The sequence below is a fragment of the Podarcis melisellensis genome (genome assembly GCF_964234715.1).
Source record: "Podarcis melisellensis genome assembly, chromosome: 4".
In the NCBI taxonomy this organism is placed as follows: domain Eukaryota; kingdom Metazoa; phylum Chordata; class Lepidosauria; order Squamata; family Lacertidae; genus Podarcis; species Podarcis melisellensis.
In genome coordinates this window covers 21,410,160-21,429,336 of record NC_138531.1, presented here as the reverse complement: position 1 = coordinate 21,429,336, position 19,177 = coordinate 21,410,160, and the positions used below count along the sequence as shown (strand labels likewise).

The 19,177-nt window shown below is 42.1% G+C and overlaps 1 protein-coding gene across 7 annotated transcripts in view; it reads right to left on the bottom strand.

Moving 5' to 3' along the window:
- Positions 1-19,177, bottom strand: part of FARP1 (FERM, ARH/RhoGEF and pleckstrin domain protein 1) — a 182,785-nt gene that overhangs the window by 152,780 nt on the left and 10,828 nt on the right. The window lies entirely within an intron of this gene.

Genomic DNA, 19,177 nt, shown 5'->3' with positions numbered 1-19,177 from the left:
AGGATTAGATTTTTTTTCCCAACCACTAGACCAGTCACTGGTCAGATTTGCACATCACACTGAGCATATGCTTAAGATGATTTAATGTGGACACATAGTGTGCTGATACACACTGCTGAAAAGTTCTCACTACACATCTGTTGTTGTTACGCTGCTAGGAAACAAGCCACGGTCCAGCTTCTTGCAACATTTGAACCTTGGGCTTGTGGTTTGTTTCTGTCAAAACAAACCATAAATGATTAAATCATGGTTAACCCATATCTATAGGTAAAGGACCCCTGACCATTCAGTCCAGCCGTGACCGACTCTGGGGTTGCGGCGCTCATCTCACTTTATTGGCCGAGGGAGCCGGCGTACAGCTTCCGGGTCATGTGGCCAGCTTCACTAAGCCGCTTCTGCCGAACCAGAGCAGCGCACGGAAACGCCGTTTACCTTCCCGCCGGAGCGGTACCTATTTATCTACTTGCACTTTGATGTGCTTTCGAACTGCTAGGTGGGCAGGAGCAGGGACCGAGCAACGGGAGCTCACCCCGTGGCGGGGATTCGAACCGCCGACCTTCTGATCGGCAAGTCCTAGGCTTTGTGATTTAACCCACAGCGCCACCTGCATCCCGAACCCATATCTATAGGTGCCCACAAAACTTTACCATGGACACAGCTTGTGAACAGACTGTACAGTTGAGATACATACAGTGTTCTCTCCAATTTCACCTCAGAAGCCCAACTGTGTGTCTGTCATGCATAAACCTTTGCTGCTTCATTCTTTAGAGATCGGGATGAGGCAAAAGGGCAAGAGGCTTTACAAGTTAAAACAAAAAGAAAAAAACCAGCTCCTTGTATTGTGCCTGAAACACCAGAGAACCACAGCTCTGCTAGAAAATACTCGCAGTGGAGCTCACCTTGCCAAGAGGCAGGTCAACATGTTCCCAGCAGCTGAAGCTTCCAGGCAATAACAAGAAGCCCTTCGACGAATGCATTACAGTACTTGAGCCTCAAGGTTACAAATGAGAATAATGAGACACAAATATCAAAAGGAACAGGAAAGATAAGGAGCCCTTGCTAGTCACTTCCAAAAAGTGATATAATTAGCTTCAATTTTTTATTTATTGCAAATATGTACAGTGGTACCTCGGGTTAAGTACTTAATTCGTTCCGGAGGTCCGTACTTAACCTGAAACTGTTCTTAACCTGAAGCACCACTTTAGCTAATGGGGCCTCCTTGCTGCTGCGCCGCCGCTGCACGATTTCTGTTCTCATCCTGAAGCAAAGTTCTTAACCTGAAGCACTATTTCTGGGTTAGCGGAGTCTGTGACCTGAAGCCTATGTAACCTGAAGCATATGTAACCCGAGGTACCACTGTATGTCCCACCTTTCTAGTATATATGTAATACTCAATCTACCCAAGTACATGGCATATTACATCCTCATTATGATGAGAAAGGACCACATATGAATGTAGGAGTGGCCAATTCTGTCAATTCAGTTGACCTCAGTCAGTGTTGGCTGTGAAAGTCTTCTGCAGCGAAAGTGAACAATCTGCTTCTTTTTGCTAGCGGCACACCAGTGTTAGAAACTGAGATATATAAGTTAAGTGCCAAATGGCATCTTAAATCTAAGTTACAGTCGCCACAACGGAATGCCTGTTCACCAGGGGGTAGGGACTAGGTGAACCTTGGTGTCCCTTCCAACATTACAATTACAACATTACAATTCTATGATCTCAACGGCATTGCTTGACTGTAGCTTGCTCTTGCAATAATTCACTTGTCCCAGTATGCAAAAAGGAGAAACGCACACAGTGGAAATGGTACTATGGACTAAGGCAGAGGTTTTGAAAAGGTGGTTGCCAACCTGGTGCCTGGAAATCTCCACGTAGTCGCAACTGGACCCACGCCAGTAGCAAAACGCGCCTGGCGCCCGGCTAATTTCTAACACTGCCACACAGCTATGCATTCTATGTTGACCCAAACTAGAAATGCGACTACTGGTTCACCGTACAACATGGATGAAGAAACATGTAGCTGCCGATATATTCTGAGCTTCATGGAATTTTTAGAAGATTGGGGCAAGGGTCACATAGTAGACTGGTGCTGCCAAGGCAACCTACAAGTCCTTTGGAATGAAATACAAAAGCAAAACACGACTCCGGCTCCTTCCCTAAACCTCAGGCCTTAGTCACCCTATCCTCTGCTAACTGGGAACTTAATGGGGGAGAGGAAGTTTCTCTCCTAAAAAACATTTGCCCTCCCTCCCTTCATGTCAGGAATTCTGTGATAGAAATTAGCCAGGTGCCAGTTTTGCGAGTGGCATGGATGCAATTGTGACCACATGCAGATCTCTGGAGGCCGGGTAGGCAACGAACATCTCCATCTGGCTGGCCCCTCCAGTTTTCTTAGGCAGCTAAGGAGAAGAGCCTATCTACCGCTTTTGTATCCCACCTTTTCCTCCAAAAAACACATGGTTCACCCCCTTCCTACAACAACCCTGAGAGCTAGGTTAAGAGGCCATGAGTGGCCCAAGATCACCCGGTGAGTTTCAAGACTGAGTGGGGAATTGCACTCTGATCTCCCAGGTCTGACACTCTTTAACATTACACCACATTGGTTTCCTAGAATAATTCTAATTGGGGCAGCTATATAAGTAGACAAAAAAGGGGGGGAAGCAAAGTGTAACTTAGAGAAGGAAGAAGAAGAAGAGGAGTTTGGATTTGATATCCCGCCTTTCACTCCCCTTCAGGAGTCTCAAAGCGGCTAACATTCTCCTTTCCCTTCCTCCCCCACAACAAATACTCTGTGAGGTGAGTGGGGCTGAGAGACCTCAAAGAAGTGTGACTAGCCCAAGGTCACCCAGCAGTTGCATGTGGAGGAGCAGGGAAGCGAACCCGGTTCCCCAGATTACGAGACTTCCGCTCTTAACCACTACACCACACCGGCTCTCAAGGATCTGAAATATTCTCCTTGAAGCTTGAATTTGTTTTATTCTGGATTTTTTTGTTTAATGCAAGGCGCTTTTGCAGTATTTTCTTTAAAATATAAAGAAGTATAGAAATGAAATGAACAACAATAAACATGATGGGGGGGGAATGGTGCCTTGACATTCTGTTGCAACAACCATAACCCGGGGTTGGGGTGCCATTACCTTATATACGTGAATTTCTAACACAAGGTGGTGAAAGGCATTTCAGTACTCTACAGTGCTGAAGGCAAAGCATGCAAAACCTTATGAGTGGCAAAGAGCCAAGCAATGTTAAGAGAAGGGATTGATTATCTGCGCAAAAGACAGCGAGAGGAGAGATAAAGAACCAAAATTTATCAGCTGAGCCAGTGTCATCACTCATCATGTAGGAGCAAATATGAAAGGCTTGACAGATTTGCCTTTATGAAAAGGAAAAATAGATGCTTTAGAAGAGGCTGCATAAAGGATCCCCGCTGAGTTCTGATTGGCAGTATGATTTTAACTTCCACATTTGCTTGTTTGGATGTTTCAAGAACACAGCCCTACTTTCCTACTGTGCTCAGCATAGAACATTTTTCATCATCTAATTAGAAAAAGGGCATTCATCCAAAGCTAGACTCTGGTTAATGCCGAAATGAATCCACAAAAATAAAAATAAAAGCTATTTTAAAACGTATTGGCACCTAGGATCAATATTTAGCAGCTCAAAAGAGGAAGTATTTTTAGTTTCCCATCTCTCCAGAAACACTGCGCTCACTGCCTGCTTCAAATCCCAATGATTTCTGGCACTTACTCAAAGTACGTCTATGCTTGTATTTAGTGTCGGTCTGAAAAGCACATTTAAGGAGCGTTTTACTAAGTTATCAATCTTCCGCTTTCCTTTGTATTCAGTTACAAAGTAGGGACATTTAAAAAGTAACAAGGAACAGAAATACGCATTGTGTTCACCACAACGTAAATGTAAAGACTGGGGGCGGGCGGACGTGTTCTTCCAGTAACATGCAAAAGCAGCAAATGACTTAAGAGTAAAGGGACAGATAGGTTTCAGCTCCATCACATCAGTTACAGCTTAGAAATTCTACATACCATTCTGCTTTACAGTGTAAAATCCAATTTACAACACACTGAATCTCTACAAGTTCAACGGACCTACAAGAAAATGTATTTAGGATTTCATCTGAACCTTACAGTTCCACTTTCAATCAGCTGAGCAACCAATACTACCCATGTGCTATCATTGCGAAGATTTTACTGATTCACCATTGGTTTGTGAAAACCAAGGTGTACCTTCTGTAAAATTTTAGGCAAGCTTCCCCGCCACTCCAAGTCAGCATTTACCAGTGTTGACCAAAGTTGGGTCTCCAGCTGTTTTTGGACTACAACTCCCATCATCTCTTGCTTGTAGGACCAGGGGTTCAGGGATGATGGGAGTTGTAGTCTAAAAACAGCTGGAGACCCAAGTTTGGCCAACACTGATTTACAAGAATGTCTTTTAACACAGACACTTTTTTATATATATAAATAAAACTGTTGTACCAGCTGGAAGATTTTGTACACACTCTCTCTCTCTCTCTCTCTCTCTCTCTCTCTCTCTCTCTCACACACACACACACACACACTTTCATGTGAAAGCCAAGCAAGATGTGCATAACGAGTAATCAGCTTTCTTTCCAGGCATCACTGTGGAAGAATCCAGACATGTGTGCCCAGTCCCCAAGGAGAATGTAGACACCAGTGCAATGAGAGAGAGAAAAAGAAGAAAATGCCATTCACATAGGGCTCTTTGAGATCCCTGAACTTGATGGGCCGTTGGCGTGGTTCATCAGGCTTTTATCGTTTGCATGGAATAGAGCCCATTTCATCAGATACAATATGGAAAGTCATCAGATGTATAGATAAAAATGCTCAATACAGGGTTCCCCCTCAAAAAAACAACCCCCCTACTATTTTAACATATGGCCAAAAGACAAAACAAACAAACAACAACATGTGTATTCTAGTACTATACAAGAGCAGAAATGAATTCAATATTCAGGGAAGATACTTTCATTTCTTGCCAGATGGCACAGGTTGCACCAAATTCACAACAGCATACGCCCAAGGTGCTTTGTTTTAACTTGGCATTGCCGCAGATCTAAGTTTACAGTTGTTTCAGGGAACAGAAATGGAAACCAGGATCTTAAGTACCAAAATTAGCTGCTAGCTCATTGAGATGGAAAATAAACAGCTTTCAGTTATTCTGACTACATTACAATACTGCAATAGTAGTATGCATGCAAAGTGGAATATTTTTTGGTGAGTTTTGTAGTGCTGGTTCAACAAGGCTGTAAAGCCGGGAATGCGAATCACTGCTGTTGGAACAGTGGTGCCAAATCGCAGCACATTTCAAAGGGTTAATTTGATATATTAGATGTTCAGGCCAGCCACACTATGTGTAACTCAAACAGTAGTCCATTTTCATTGCTAATGGTGTGGAAGAATTCTTGAAGTGGCGAGCAAGAGATACTACTAATGGACCATTTTAATGCAGCATTTAAGAGGAATAAAGCTAATCCAAAATGGAAATGTGCTATCCTTTACGTAGAATTTTTAGGAAACCTACACATACAGCTTACTTAGTTGGTCTTTAAGGTGCTACTGGAAAGAATTTTTTTTTGTTTTAGCTTCAGTGAGAAATAGCTCCTAAGATGAGAGGGGTTGTTGTTTTGTTTACATATGAAGCACTGTAAAAACACACACACAAGGGTGCTTGTTTTTTTACATGCTCCATTACTGTGCTACTTTGTACACATAAATGCTGCAACATATACAAGGGTAGACGATCAATTTAGTCCAGGAGTGAACTGGTTTTAGTTCAACTTTACAAACAAGCAAAAAGAGCTGCTTCTCCCACTGCTAAGCACTCGCACTGGCTTTGGCAGGGCACTTCACATTTCTGAAAACAATTTCAAGTTTAGAAAGCATTATTCCAAGGAAGCAAAAATTGGGTACTCCAGCATAGGCTAGGGTCTTTCACAGGATTCTACGGCACACAATGACCTCATTAACTATGGATATTGAGTCTCATCCCCTAAAAGGGTTTAGAAATAGCTTTCAAAAGTAACATGGAAATCCCTACTGCATCTCATTCGCTCCATTTGGACCTCACGCTAAACTGTGGTATAGCAAGACATGAACAAACCTAGCCTTCTCTTAGACTTATGCTCTTCCTTTCTCATACAGCCAAGAGGAGAAGCTTAGAAGCTTTCATTTCTGCTTTTAGATAACTGTGGCTTCAGATATTATTGAACCTATGGAGCTACTGTTAACATGACTTGTGGTTAGTTTAAATAAGCCAGCTTCAGAAACCATGGTTGGCTTGTTTTAACCAGGGTAAACTAAAAGCAAATATGAAAGCTTCCAAACTCTTCCCCTTTGCTGGATAGGTTGAGAACAAGGAAGCACTTCAAACAATGAGAATCGCCCCCCGGTCCTTAATTTAAATGTTCCATGTAGTCTGATATTCCATCCCACATACTGTGTAAAACAATTTGTTTTCAACTGCCTAATCTGGCAGAGGCATTTAGCCTTCCCTCTGGATTTCTGGAAAATAGCACACATTTTACCAGCAATATTTGACCTCAAAATATGCCAGCATCCTTTGGATAAACACAGCTGTCACACTACAGACTAAATAGACAATTATTTTTCTCAGTACTCTAGTATCAAAGCAGTTCTCCACCTTCTGATCTATACCCACCTCCCACCCATGCACAAAAGAACAAAATTAGACAGCGCAGCTCTCTGAACATAAGAGACAAAGCCAAAAGAAAAATCAAGATTTATAAACTCACAGGCCAAGAATGTAAGGCTGTATACAGATAATAGTTTTCAGAAAAGCGAATGCTGTTTGATAAAGAGCTTGCTATAGATCCCTGTTCAACCAAGTTTCCAAAATATAAAACCTACAAAGCATATTTACTAGGTGTCATCGACTGGTTGGACAAAGAGGAATGGTGGGAGGAACCAAGCTGGGGAACTCCCAAGGGAAGTGGTCAGAAGAAGAGGGGGGAGAAGACTTGGAGGAGGTGTCGGAAGCTGAAGAGGCAACAGGGCTTGGTGAGCAGGGAGAGTTCGTGGCAGAGGAAGGTCCAGAAGGAGGAGATGAGAAGGACCGAGAGGCAGAGATGAGTCAGGCTGGTGAAGAGGCATGCATGTCTCCCCCTCCTGCTGCAACAAGTTCCCCTCCCCCTTGGTCTCCAGAATCAGAAGAGGAATAAAGCAAGAGGAGCAAAGGCAGACATGAAGACGCAGTCTCAGATTGCTTGGGAAAGATGCAGGAGAGGAGGATACTTAAGGCGGGGACCTTCATTCTCCACAGCTGCCTCATAGGGGCAAGACTATCCTATAGAATCAGTTTAAGAAAAGCATTTTCAAGTTTAGAGCGGGAGTTTGTACATGATGGCAGAAGCTTCTGACTGCTGCACATTAACAGTGCATTTATTGTGCAAGTGAGATATAGACAGAGATAGAGATATGGAGAAATATAGATATATATAGATATGGATGCTCCACATGGTTCTTACTTTTATAGATAGTTTCAGGGTACAGTAGCTATGACTGAAGTCATTAAAAGACAGGAGGCAGGATCTGGGTCAGTGTTAGAAACACGTAGGAAAGACAGGAGCTAAGTGGCATCTTAAACCTAGGTTATGGGCACTGCTGCGAAGAGAGGGAAAGCTGTGCAGCGCCCCTTCAGCAAAGCGGGAGGAGAAACGGAGCCCCTTTCATTTCTCCTCCCGCTTTGCTGGAGAGGTGCTGCACAGAGAGCAAGAGAATATTTTTTTCCTTGTTCTCCTCCTCTAAAACTAGGTGCGCCTTATGGTCGGGTGCATCTTATGGGGCGAAAAATACGGTATATTCATCCTGTCAAGAACAAGAGAAAAAGTGAAGTAAAAAAAGAATAGCCATGGAGTCAATTAAGTAAGAAACTAAAGAGAGGGTCTGAAGGAGGAAGGAGTTTGAAGAATTGAAAAACTTGGAGTGAATCCAGACTAAGTTAGTTGAACTAACTGTCCATCAAAATCAATGGGATTTCAGTGAAGTTTTGACTAACTTGGTCCACTAACTACAATGGGTCCTACATTCAACAGTTAGGCTGTCTCCAATCCTTTATTTCTATGCACCTCTGACTTCTACAATTCTTCCCTTCAACCCTAGGTGGTACCCACTTTGGAAAACACGTTTTCTAAAAGCTAAGCCTCATCCCCCTTTATAAACAATCTTTCCTCATTCAATAGCCAATGCCATGGTGGTATATATTTTTTAGAATCCAGTCTGCAGAGGAGGCAGGAACAATGAAGTCAACATTAATATATTCCAGTAAAAAACTGACAAGTAGAGGAAATCCAAACTTCATGCTCTGATGGCACAAAAAATGCTACTTTAAGAAAAAAGAAGCACACACAATATTCCTATTCAGTTCTCAGATACCACAGTAATGCCGTGGGAAAGAAATGGTAGCACACAAAGCTGCCTATAACTTGTTGCAGTTTCATAGTCTGCCAAAACAGTATTTCAATTCAGGAGTATTTGTCAAAGGCCTGTTCACTAAGGAGCCTTGTTAAAACAGCTTGGAAATAGCATAAAATTGCAAGAAGCCAAAGCAGTTAAGTCAGTCCGTTCATTTAGATTTGGAAAAACAAGAGGCTTGGACCTGAAGTTTCTCCTCCATTCATGCAAAAGATAGGCAGGGTCGGCCCATGCGCAAGGCAAGGTGAGGCAACTGCCTCAGGCAGCAGAATCCAAAGGGGCAGCAGGTCCCGATTTAGATCTTTATCCCTTCCCCTTGTTCCCAGTGTTCGAAATTAGCCAAGTGCCAGGCACATTCTGCACTTGGCTATTGTCCAGTGAAGATGCCTGGGCTCCAGGAGAGTGCCTGACACCTCCACCATCTGAAGGTGCAAGCTTGGGGATCATTGGATCTTGATGCCTAGTTTATATATCTGAGTTTCTAACCCTGCTTGTGTATGTTGTGTATACACCTTATGTAAAGGTCCACCCCTTCCTCCCTGGTGGGGAGGGAGGCACCATTTTGTGGTTTGCCTCAGGTGCCAAAATGTCTTGGGCCATCCCCCAAGAATAGGTATTATTTCTTCAAACTCCCCTTCCATTTGCTGTCCTCCTGACCACCCCCTACCCACCAACAAGACAACAATCCCCAGGATTTGATTTTGGGAAGGCCAGGAGGCCGCAGAGGCGAGAAGGAGGTTGGAAAGCCCAGCTCCATTCACAGAAGGAGAGTTGGGCTCCAAGCCAGCATGCCCTTTCCAGGTGAGGAAATACCAAGATAAAGTTTTTGACATCACTTTTTGAACAGCTAGGCTTATCCGAAAAGGCGTCAAATGATCTCTTCGGCAACAAATACAACCACATCATAAAAGCGACAGATCTGTTTGCAAGCCGCTCATAAAACACAAAAGTGCAAACCTTAATGGCATCTGACATTTTATGAGAGTAAGAAGAGCTCCAGCATGTACTTTCTCTCCTCAGTATTCCACAGTTTAAGTGACCTGCACTTTTAATCTCCGCTGGAAAAATAATAATAATAATAATAATAATAATAATAATAATAAAGGAACTCATTTATAAAGGTAAATCATTGCTATAAAATTTATAGATTCCAGAGGGAAAATAGCCTCACTCTTCAAATTCCTATCAAAAGGAGAAGATTGAGGACAAAAGAACAAAGCAAACCAATAAAGTGATGGGCGGGGGGAGGTAGAGAGACTTCCTAAAAGATTTAAGGGAAGAGATAAAGTGTAGCTCACAAACTGAAAGAGAGAAATCATTCAATTAAAAATGGATGGCCGTAGAAGTCGCTTTCAAGAGCCCCATAAACTGAACCCATCTGTGGATAAACTAACTCAAATACTACATATTGCATGATAGAGCACTTAGAATGATGTCAAGAACAGAAGGTTTCCTGCAAGAATTTATGAGGGAGTGGGAAGTGATACATGTTAACAGACACCACAAGTATTTGGAGGATGTAAGCTCTCAGGATAAAAGATTAAACAAGGAAGTGGCATGGATGAAAAGAGGAATGGTTTCATGACAGGGAGAACTTACATACAGAAGAGGTTCCTCAAAACAAAATGCCTTTTTTCTTTTTAGAAGATTAAATGCCGGGGGTAGGGGAAGAGTTTATAAAGTGTAAATGTTGCCATTTATATACGAATGCTGGTAACTCAATGAATGGTCAAAAACCTCAAACGATACATTTAGGTGACTTATCAACCAATATCCACTGGAATGGCAGCTAGAATTCAATTGTCTGTACTCCAAACCGCTGGTGCATATGTATTTTCAAACTTTAATAAAATTCATCATTCCATTCTGGCTTCTTAAACCAAGGTTACAGTCATCATACAGTGGTACTTTGGGTTAAGAACTTAATTCATTCTGGAGGTCTGTTCTTAACCTGAAACTGTTCTTAACCTGAAGTAGCCTGAAGTATTAAATCCCGCTGCCGCTGCACAATTTCTGTTCTCATGCTGAAGCAAAGTTCTTAACCGGAGGTACTATTTCTGGGTTAGCGGAGTCTGTAACCTGAAGCGTATGTAACCCGAGGTACCACTGTATCTGAGTTTCCAACACTGGTTCTGAGGTCACTCATCCAGTGGATCTTGGGTTTGGGTTGCACTGTAAGGCTACAGTGGTACTGAACCTCGGGTTACATACGCTTCAGGTTACAGACTCCACTAACCCAGAAATAGTACCTCGGGTTAAGAACTATGCTTCGGGAAGCAAACAGAAATCGTGCTCTGGGGGCGCGGCAGCAGCAGGAGGCCCCATTAGCTAAAGTGGTACTTCAGGTTAAGAACAGTTTCAGGTTAAGAACGGACCTCCGGAACTAATTAAGTACTTAACCCGAGGTACCACTGTATTTATAATGATTTCAACAATTGCCTCCAGTCTCATGTTTGCTGCCCACCAAACATTTTGATTCACAATTTTTTGTGTTGGAGCAACAAACAGCATTTTACGTACGATGCCTTGTAAAATAGTTATAAATCCCCACTATAGAGTTGCTAGAAGTAGCCAGGGATTTACTTCCTGAAACCAGCTTTTCTTTCATGTTTGTGGGCTAATATTTTCACAGCTGAATTAGCTGATCATACACCAGACAATCTCTGGTACAGAGTCCAGAAGCACGTTTCTGGCCTGTAATGGGCATTTGTAAACAAGACTCAGTAGGATTCCTGTTGGTCAAATACATGGCTTCAATGCCCTGATTAACTCTCTGCTGTTCCTCATTATCAGCAGAAATAAAATAAATCATGCAAAATAACTACATACAGATTTGCCTAAGTCAGTATAATTTTACACAAGTCACTGAATTTGGGTTAACGCAGAGTACACTACTCAGAGTTCATAATATTCAAGAATGAAAAAAAAAAACACTTCTTAAAAAGGCACTGTTGATTAATCCATACAGTAAAATTAAACTATTGAAACCACAATATTGGAGAGCATATTTAAGTGTCATCAGTAAGCATAATTTTATCATATCCACAAATTCATTCATATGTTACACACACACCCATCAATGCAAAAATATTTGTTTAAGCATCACATCACTGCCATTCCTGTTCCCATAAATGTGAGCTAATTTAGAAGCAGATAATCCCTAAACAATTTCAAATATTCAGAGGCCGAGACTTTTATTTCTGCTTTTCAGTCATGACTGTGAATTGTCATTCTCTGAAGAAAGTAATGGAGCTCCCGCAAAGCACAAATGTTTTCATACCTTGATTTGTGAGCGCGCACATTGACACGCCAAGACTGCATCAAGAATTATTAATCCAGCTTTCCAGAATGAGTTATGCAATATATTCAATACATCTTAAAGTGAAAGGCAGAGCTTAAAAGACAATCCAAGTTTTAAAAAGACAACTCGCTGACAACAACTGTGGCCTATTTATTAAAACAAGTGATGTTATGAACAAAACAAAACAAAAAAATCCACTAGAATAATTCTATGCCAATAAACAATGTTTTCTGACGGCCCATCTTTATGTAGCCAAAACACAATCTACTGTATGTACAAGAGAGGTGTCAACAGGATCAGGGAAACTGCAAGGTTTGCAGAAGTGGGGGCAGGGGGAAACACGCACACACACACACACAACCTTAAGGGAGTAAAACACACACCAAAAACCCCCACTGACCATGCCTAGTAGCCGCAGAATACTCATGGCCAGTGGGGAGTGAGGGGGGCAAAGGGACAAAATATGCTAGAATAGGGAATGGCTGATGGGTTGGCATTTAGAATAGGAACATGCTACACTGGAACATTCTGTTGCAGGTCCCACCTGTTCAGCTAAGTATCCTTTCAAACTACAGAGTAAGCAGTGAGTACTCTGTGATGCCACTTTAAGCAGAACTTATTTACTCATGCATTAGTAAAGGGATTAGTATATTACAAAGGATGGGGTTTTGGTTAGAGTGCTGAACTAGCACCAGGAAGGTAAAGGTAAAGGGACCCCTAACCATTAGGTCCTGTTGTGGCTGACTCTGGGGTTGCGGTGCTCATCTCGCTTTATTGGCCGAGGGAGCCGGCCTACAACTTCCAGGTCATGTGGCCAGCATGACTAAGCCGCTTCTGGCAAACCAGAGCAACGCACAGAAATGCTGTTTACTTTCCCGGCGGAGTGGTACCTATTTATCTACTTGCACTCTGACATGCTTTCGAACTGCTAGGTTGGCAGGAGCAGGAACAGAGCAATGGGAGCTCACCCCATCGTGGGGATTCGAACCGCCGACCTTCTGATCGGCAAGTCCTAGGTTTAACCCACAGTGCCACCGGCGTCCCTAAGACCAGGGAGACTATGGATCAAATCCTCTCTCATCCTCCATGAACCTCAATGGGTGTCTGTGGGCCGGTCACATTCTCTCAGCCTAACCTACCTCACAAAGCTGTTGTGGTATTAAAAAAAGGAAGCGTGGGGAGAACTGTGTATGCCACCTCAAAGTCCTAGGAGGAAAGGTGGGATGGATGGATATATATATATATATATATATATATATATATATATATATATGCTTTCGTAGATTTTCACGGGTACAGGAATGCAGGTTTTGGTGTCCTCGGGTGTCTTCCCGTGTAAAAGTTGGGGTGTCTAGGCGACGTTTCGACGAGGTCTCACTCGTCATCTTCAGGCTGGTGCTTTCGGCTTCTTGTTACTGGAACAGAGCAGGATCTCAGTGTTTGAGTTCCTATAAATACTGTTGAGGGGGTGTGGTGTATAGCCTCCAATGTTCTGGGCAGAGAGGAAGTTCCCAGGCTAGTGTGCCTTTTCTTCTTTTGTTCCTTAATTACTTGAGGGATATCTTGAGTGATTTCTTGAGTGATATCCTGAGTACCACTTAGGTGGGTCATTAGGTGTGGATTAGTTGCTAAAGTCTTTGTGTCTTGACCTCTTGAACTTTGTGAAGAGTTTTTCTGAGAAGATGGCTGTACTGCACTTAGTTGTGCTCTGGCTTGGCTTCGTGTATAGGGGCGAGCTGTGGTTTTGTGGCCTGTGTCAGCCAGATCTGTGTAGGGATTGCAGGGGGGTGCAGCATCCGGAGGTGCCACCATGGTTTGGCTACTGGATGGTGTCTGTAATTTATCTGTGGAGAGGGTCTGGGTTTGGGTCTGGTGTGGTTGATTGGTGATAGCGTTCTGTGTGCCTCTGGATCTGGTGTCAGTTTTTGTGGGGAGGGCTAATTTCCAGATGTCTGGCAAGCGGGATGTGTCGTCACGCTTGTTCATGTTGTGAGGGTGTTTCTCTATCTCGATGGCTTCCATGATTATTCTCTTGTGGTGATGTTCCATGTTAAAGAGCAATTTGGAATCTGCAAAATTAATTTCGTGTCCTGTTTCTTTCATGTGTTGGAAAAGAGAGGAAGTTTTTTCTTCTTTTTTGACGGCATTCTTGTGTTCTGCGATACGTGCATTTATTCGTCTGTTTGTTTGTCCAATGTACGTGGCTGGGCAGACTTTGCAGGGTATTTCATAGACCCCTTGGTTTTCCAACTGGATTTTATCCTTGGGGTTTCTGAGGATATTGGCTATTTTTTGGTTGGTGCAAAAGGCTGTTTTGATATTGTGTTTATGGAGGATTTTGCTAATTTTATCTGTAGTGCCCTTGATATAAGGAAGGAGGGCCATGCCATTGTTTTCTTCTGTGTCTTGGTTTTTGGGGGGTGTTTCTTTTTGGATTAGCTTCGTAACCCTGTTTTGCTGGTATCCATTGGCAATTAACACATTTGAGAGATTCTGTAACTCAGTTGTCAAGTGGTCTTTGTCAGCCAGGCGTTTGGTTCTGGAGCTGATGCAAAGAGCACACTTCTCTACAAATCCAATGTTCATGTTTGCACATTAATGTGTATACCAGGAAATGTGTCAGCCAAGTGAACATTTCGGTGGTCAGCATCAATTTTCAAGATCACAGTGGCTCAATGTTTTTCAAACTACAAGAGCAATCACAGAAACTTCTGACAAATACCCAGTTCACATGCTACGCTTCCCCGTTCTAATCCATGTCTCGAAAAGACCAACTCTGTTCACATGGAATATGTGTGAAATAATCATACATCATACACAAACACTATTACTATTTTTTTATTATTATTAGATGTATAAAGCCCCAACTTTCATCAGATGATCTAGGGCGAGTTACATAAAATTTACAAAATCACTGAGTACAAAATTAAAACATCAGCACCAATGCACATAAACACAATGTATAACCTTCCTTTAGTGTTTAGTGCTGAGTTACAGACCATGCATACATGATGCAAACTATACACAGTATTTATGCCATATGTACATGAAGAACAATATAGAACAGCATGCCCAAAGAGCAGGAGAGATATGAATAAGCTGCTTCGACAGAAGAAAAGCAAACACTGTATGTTAACACAAAACTAGGCTGATGATCTTGCTACAATTATTTCCAACTGACTGGAGTCTTGGCTGCAATCCTGTGCCTAGCCTGACTGTTTAGCTGCCATTGAAACGCTTGATATTTAAATAGCCAACCATCCCTCAAGTTTCAAACCAGAGATGGTTCCAGATTTTTATGGACCCCTGTCCTAGGGGCTGATAGCAAAGATCCAGTGTTCATAATTAGCCAGGCGCATTTTGCTATCAACCACTTGTGACCAAGTGAAGATGTTTGGACGTCAGGATGGCGTCTGACAAAACCACATGCCTGGGGATCATTGGATCTTGGCTGTTTTCACACACTAATGCCACATCCTGTTGAATTCTATATTTTACCTGCACAATTGGAATGAATTTCAGGAACCAAAATGCTTTTTCTGGGCAGCCTGAGCAGGAGTAGTCACCATTAAGAGATCGGAATAGGACAATATATATGTGGACTGTCCCTGGATAAAATGACTTTTCAAGTTATCAAGGTTCTTAATCCTAGGCTCATCTGAACTAGCCAGACATTTAACTGAGAATCAATCACAGTCCAGTCCATCATTTGAAAAATAAGACTTCACAGAGCCATCTTACTCAAAAAGGGCAACTAGATATTCCATTTTGGCGCCCTGCATCTTTGGTTTAAGGAGCCATTTGGCCCCTAGCTTATAGATCCGAGTTTCCAACACTGCCAGGATCAATGTACAAACATATTTTCCAAGCACATCAATATTAGCCACTCAAATACCCAAGCCAGTTAATTGGTAGTTCTTTCATTTTTTTAATTTATTTTTGCTAAGCTAGGAACTTGTGAAAAGGAACAGGCATGCATTCTGTAACAGCTATCCCTACATGATTTCATTTCCGCTAACATAAACACGCATTTGCAATCTTCATTCCACTAATAATGCAACCTAGAAGCGGAGACATTCCTTTTTTCAAGCATACCTTAGCCACATTGACCGATACATTATGGAAGGCACAGAGAGACACCGATTATTCACACATACTGAGTGCGGTGATGAGAAAAAGATGCAAGGGTTCAAAGGCAGGGTGCACTTTGAGAACTGGTCTCAAGTGGTTTTCATTCCTTCCTCTGCTCACTACTACTGTAGTCTACTACCACAGTAGTATATCCATCTATATCTATCTATCTATTTGCCATCATAATCCATCGTAATATTTTATTGTACGTGACAACAGCAGCGAGAATGTTGATAGCCAATAATTGGAAAGGAAATTATGTTCCAACCAAAGAAGAATGGTTGAATAAATTATGCGAATACTTGGAATTAGCAAAGTTGACTGATTTGATAAGAGAAAAACCAAAAAATATAATCCAGAAACAATGGAAATGTTTAAATGATTAAATGTAAAGTATTGGTTGTGTTTAGAATAGATTTACAAAAGATTTAGAAAACTTATTGATTAGAATATTTGTGTGAGATTGTATGGGAAAAATACGGGATAACAGATACAATCTTGCTTAAAATGTATATAGGAAGTGTAGTGCAAGCGATGGAAGTCAATCAATGGAATTTTATTATTATTTTCATATTGAGATATTTGTAGAATAAATTTGGAAGAAATTCTTCCCACTTTTCTTCTCTTTTGTTCCTTTTTTCATATATATGTGCTTATTTGAAATATATATGTATGCATGCATTTGCAATATTTTGCTTATATTTTGTATTATGTTAAATAAATTTAAAAATAAATAAAGGGGGGGGAAAATATCTATCTATTTGCATCCATCAAACTTTTGCCTGATTGCCTTGCCTCTGGAGATGGCAGCGCTGCAGACTTCATAGACTAAAAAGCGAAGTCGGGGTTTAGTGGGGAGGCTATAAAAGCTTCTCCCAAACGCAGTGGATTCTTTAATCTGGCTGCCTAGTACAAATAAGGACTACTCTAAGATGAGACAACAAAAGCAATTTTATTTGTATACTATAGGGACCCACAGCTGGGTTTAATATAAGAACAACAAAAGCAGCTGTGTTGATCCTAGGAAAACACATTGGCTTTTGAAGCAAATACCTCCTCAGCCTAGGACACCTTGGGAGGCTGGGAAACCTGTCTGGAATACCTATTCTGTGGAAAATGCAGCAAGTGGAGGCACAAGGTATGTCCAGAATACAGAAACAGACAAGGGCAGTAATGAATCAGGTATAGGTACCTCCTGATAATAGGAAGCGTCGATATGCAGCACACCTGACAGCTTATGCTTTTCGAGGTTTTATACTTGGGGTGGATTCTTTACTCTTTTCTCCTTTGTCTTGAACGAGCCCTCTCACAAGTACAGACCGGTCACAAGCAAGGCATTTAGTAGTCCTTGTCGGTATCCCTTAAGCTTATTGTAAGCCCCCTCACCCCGGTGGTTCTTTAGCTCCCAGGATCTGGGTGGTCAGAAAGGCACCAATATAAAGGGGGATATAAATAAATGAGGACATGAGCGATGCTACAGTGCCTTAAAAAGGGGTTGGTTATCTAATTGTGGTGATTTGCCAGCCCGTTTCAAGGGCTCAAGGTTTGCAAAGTTGCTGGAAGAGCTGTGAAGCAGAGAGCTTCCTTTAATCGTCTAAGGAAGTGCCCAAAGTTGATTTCATAAAGTTTTACAGATTCCTATGGAAGATATACTCATAATATATCACAGCTGACAGGTTGTGTAGGGTCCCACTCTTCTACCTCTACCTAGAAAACTTGCCATTTCCCTCTTAAAGGGACGGGGATCCTTTTTCAGCATGAGGGCCACATTTACTTCAGGGCAGCCTTCTGGGGGCCACATGGTAAATGCTGGGTGGAGCCAGAGCAAAAGTGAGTGGCGCAATAAATGATAATTTTGCCTTTGCGCTGCAGGCTAGTTTCCATTCTTCACCCAAGCAAGAAGCAAGGACCCATTCCAGGTTGGCAAAAAACCCACAGGGCTATTAAGGGGTGTGGCCTTATACTTTTTCAGTCATTCTGTTCTTAGCACCAGTAAGTACCTTAAGACTCCTCTGAAATACTTCATTCAGAAGGGTAGCCACATTAGTGTTGTTGTAGCCAAAACAGCCAGGAGTCTTGTGGAATCTTAAACAATAACAAGTTATGATGACGTACTCTTGCTTGTTTTTTGAAATACATTTGCCACCTACGTTACAAAAATGAAAGAATGCTAAGATTTACAAGCCTGGGTTATTATTATGCAATTGATTTAGTTGCCAGGAATAACCTTTGAATAATGATGTATTACATTGATGCTCTTTACAGTGGTACCTTGGTTTACGAAATTAATCCGTACCAGAAGTACGTTCTTAAACCAAAGCGTTCTTGAACCAAGGCATGCTTTCCCATAGCAGTGGGAGACTTAATTTACAAATGGAACACACTCAACAGGAAGTGGAACATGTTCTGCTTCCAAGGCAAAGTTCACAAACTAAAACACCTACTTCCTGGTTTGCAGCATTCTTAAGCCAAGTTGTTCATAAACTAAGCCGTTCTTAAACCAAGGTACCACTGTACTCTATATAATACCACGACAGAATTCAGAGTGCACAGAAACACCGTTTACCTTCCCGCCACAGCGGTACCTATTTATCTACTTGCTCTGGCATGCTTTTGAACTGCTAGGTTGGCAGGAGCTGGGACAGAGCAATGGGAGTTCACCCCGTCGCAGGGATTCGAACCGCCAACCTTCCGATCAACAAGCCCAAGAGGCTCAGTGGTTTAGACCACAGTGCCACCCGAGTCCCCTCTACTCACTCTTTTTAAAAGGTTCATTAGCTTCAGTTCAGAAACAGGTGACACATATGCAAGCTGTAAGAAATGGTGGTGTGGTTTTTTACCACTGCCTTGTCAAACTACCTTTGCCATGTTAATTATAGCATGTTCTTTCCCTCTGATGATTAAAAATCTACTGCTAGAGAATAACCTATAGAAACCTATGCTCACACACATTCAACTGAAAAAAGAGTTAAATTAATACAATGCACACCATGGCCTGAATCCAAATAACTCGTCCAACCAGTTTGGTGTATCTGAAGGTGCTGTGGACAGATTTCTTGTACAGTAGTAACCCCACCATGACACAAAAGGCTTTTAAGAAAGGACCTGTTAAAGGAGTTGTGATATCACATGGTGATCTACTGCTCAAAGGAAAGCAAGAAGAAGAAAATCTGCTGGGTGAGAACAAGCCGTTGGGGTAGGCCCAAGCAGTTCTTTGGATCCTAGTCAATGTTTCTCCTTCGCTTTCCTGTCCTTCCATTGTTCAGGAACATTTCACAC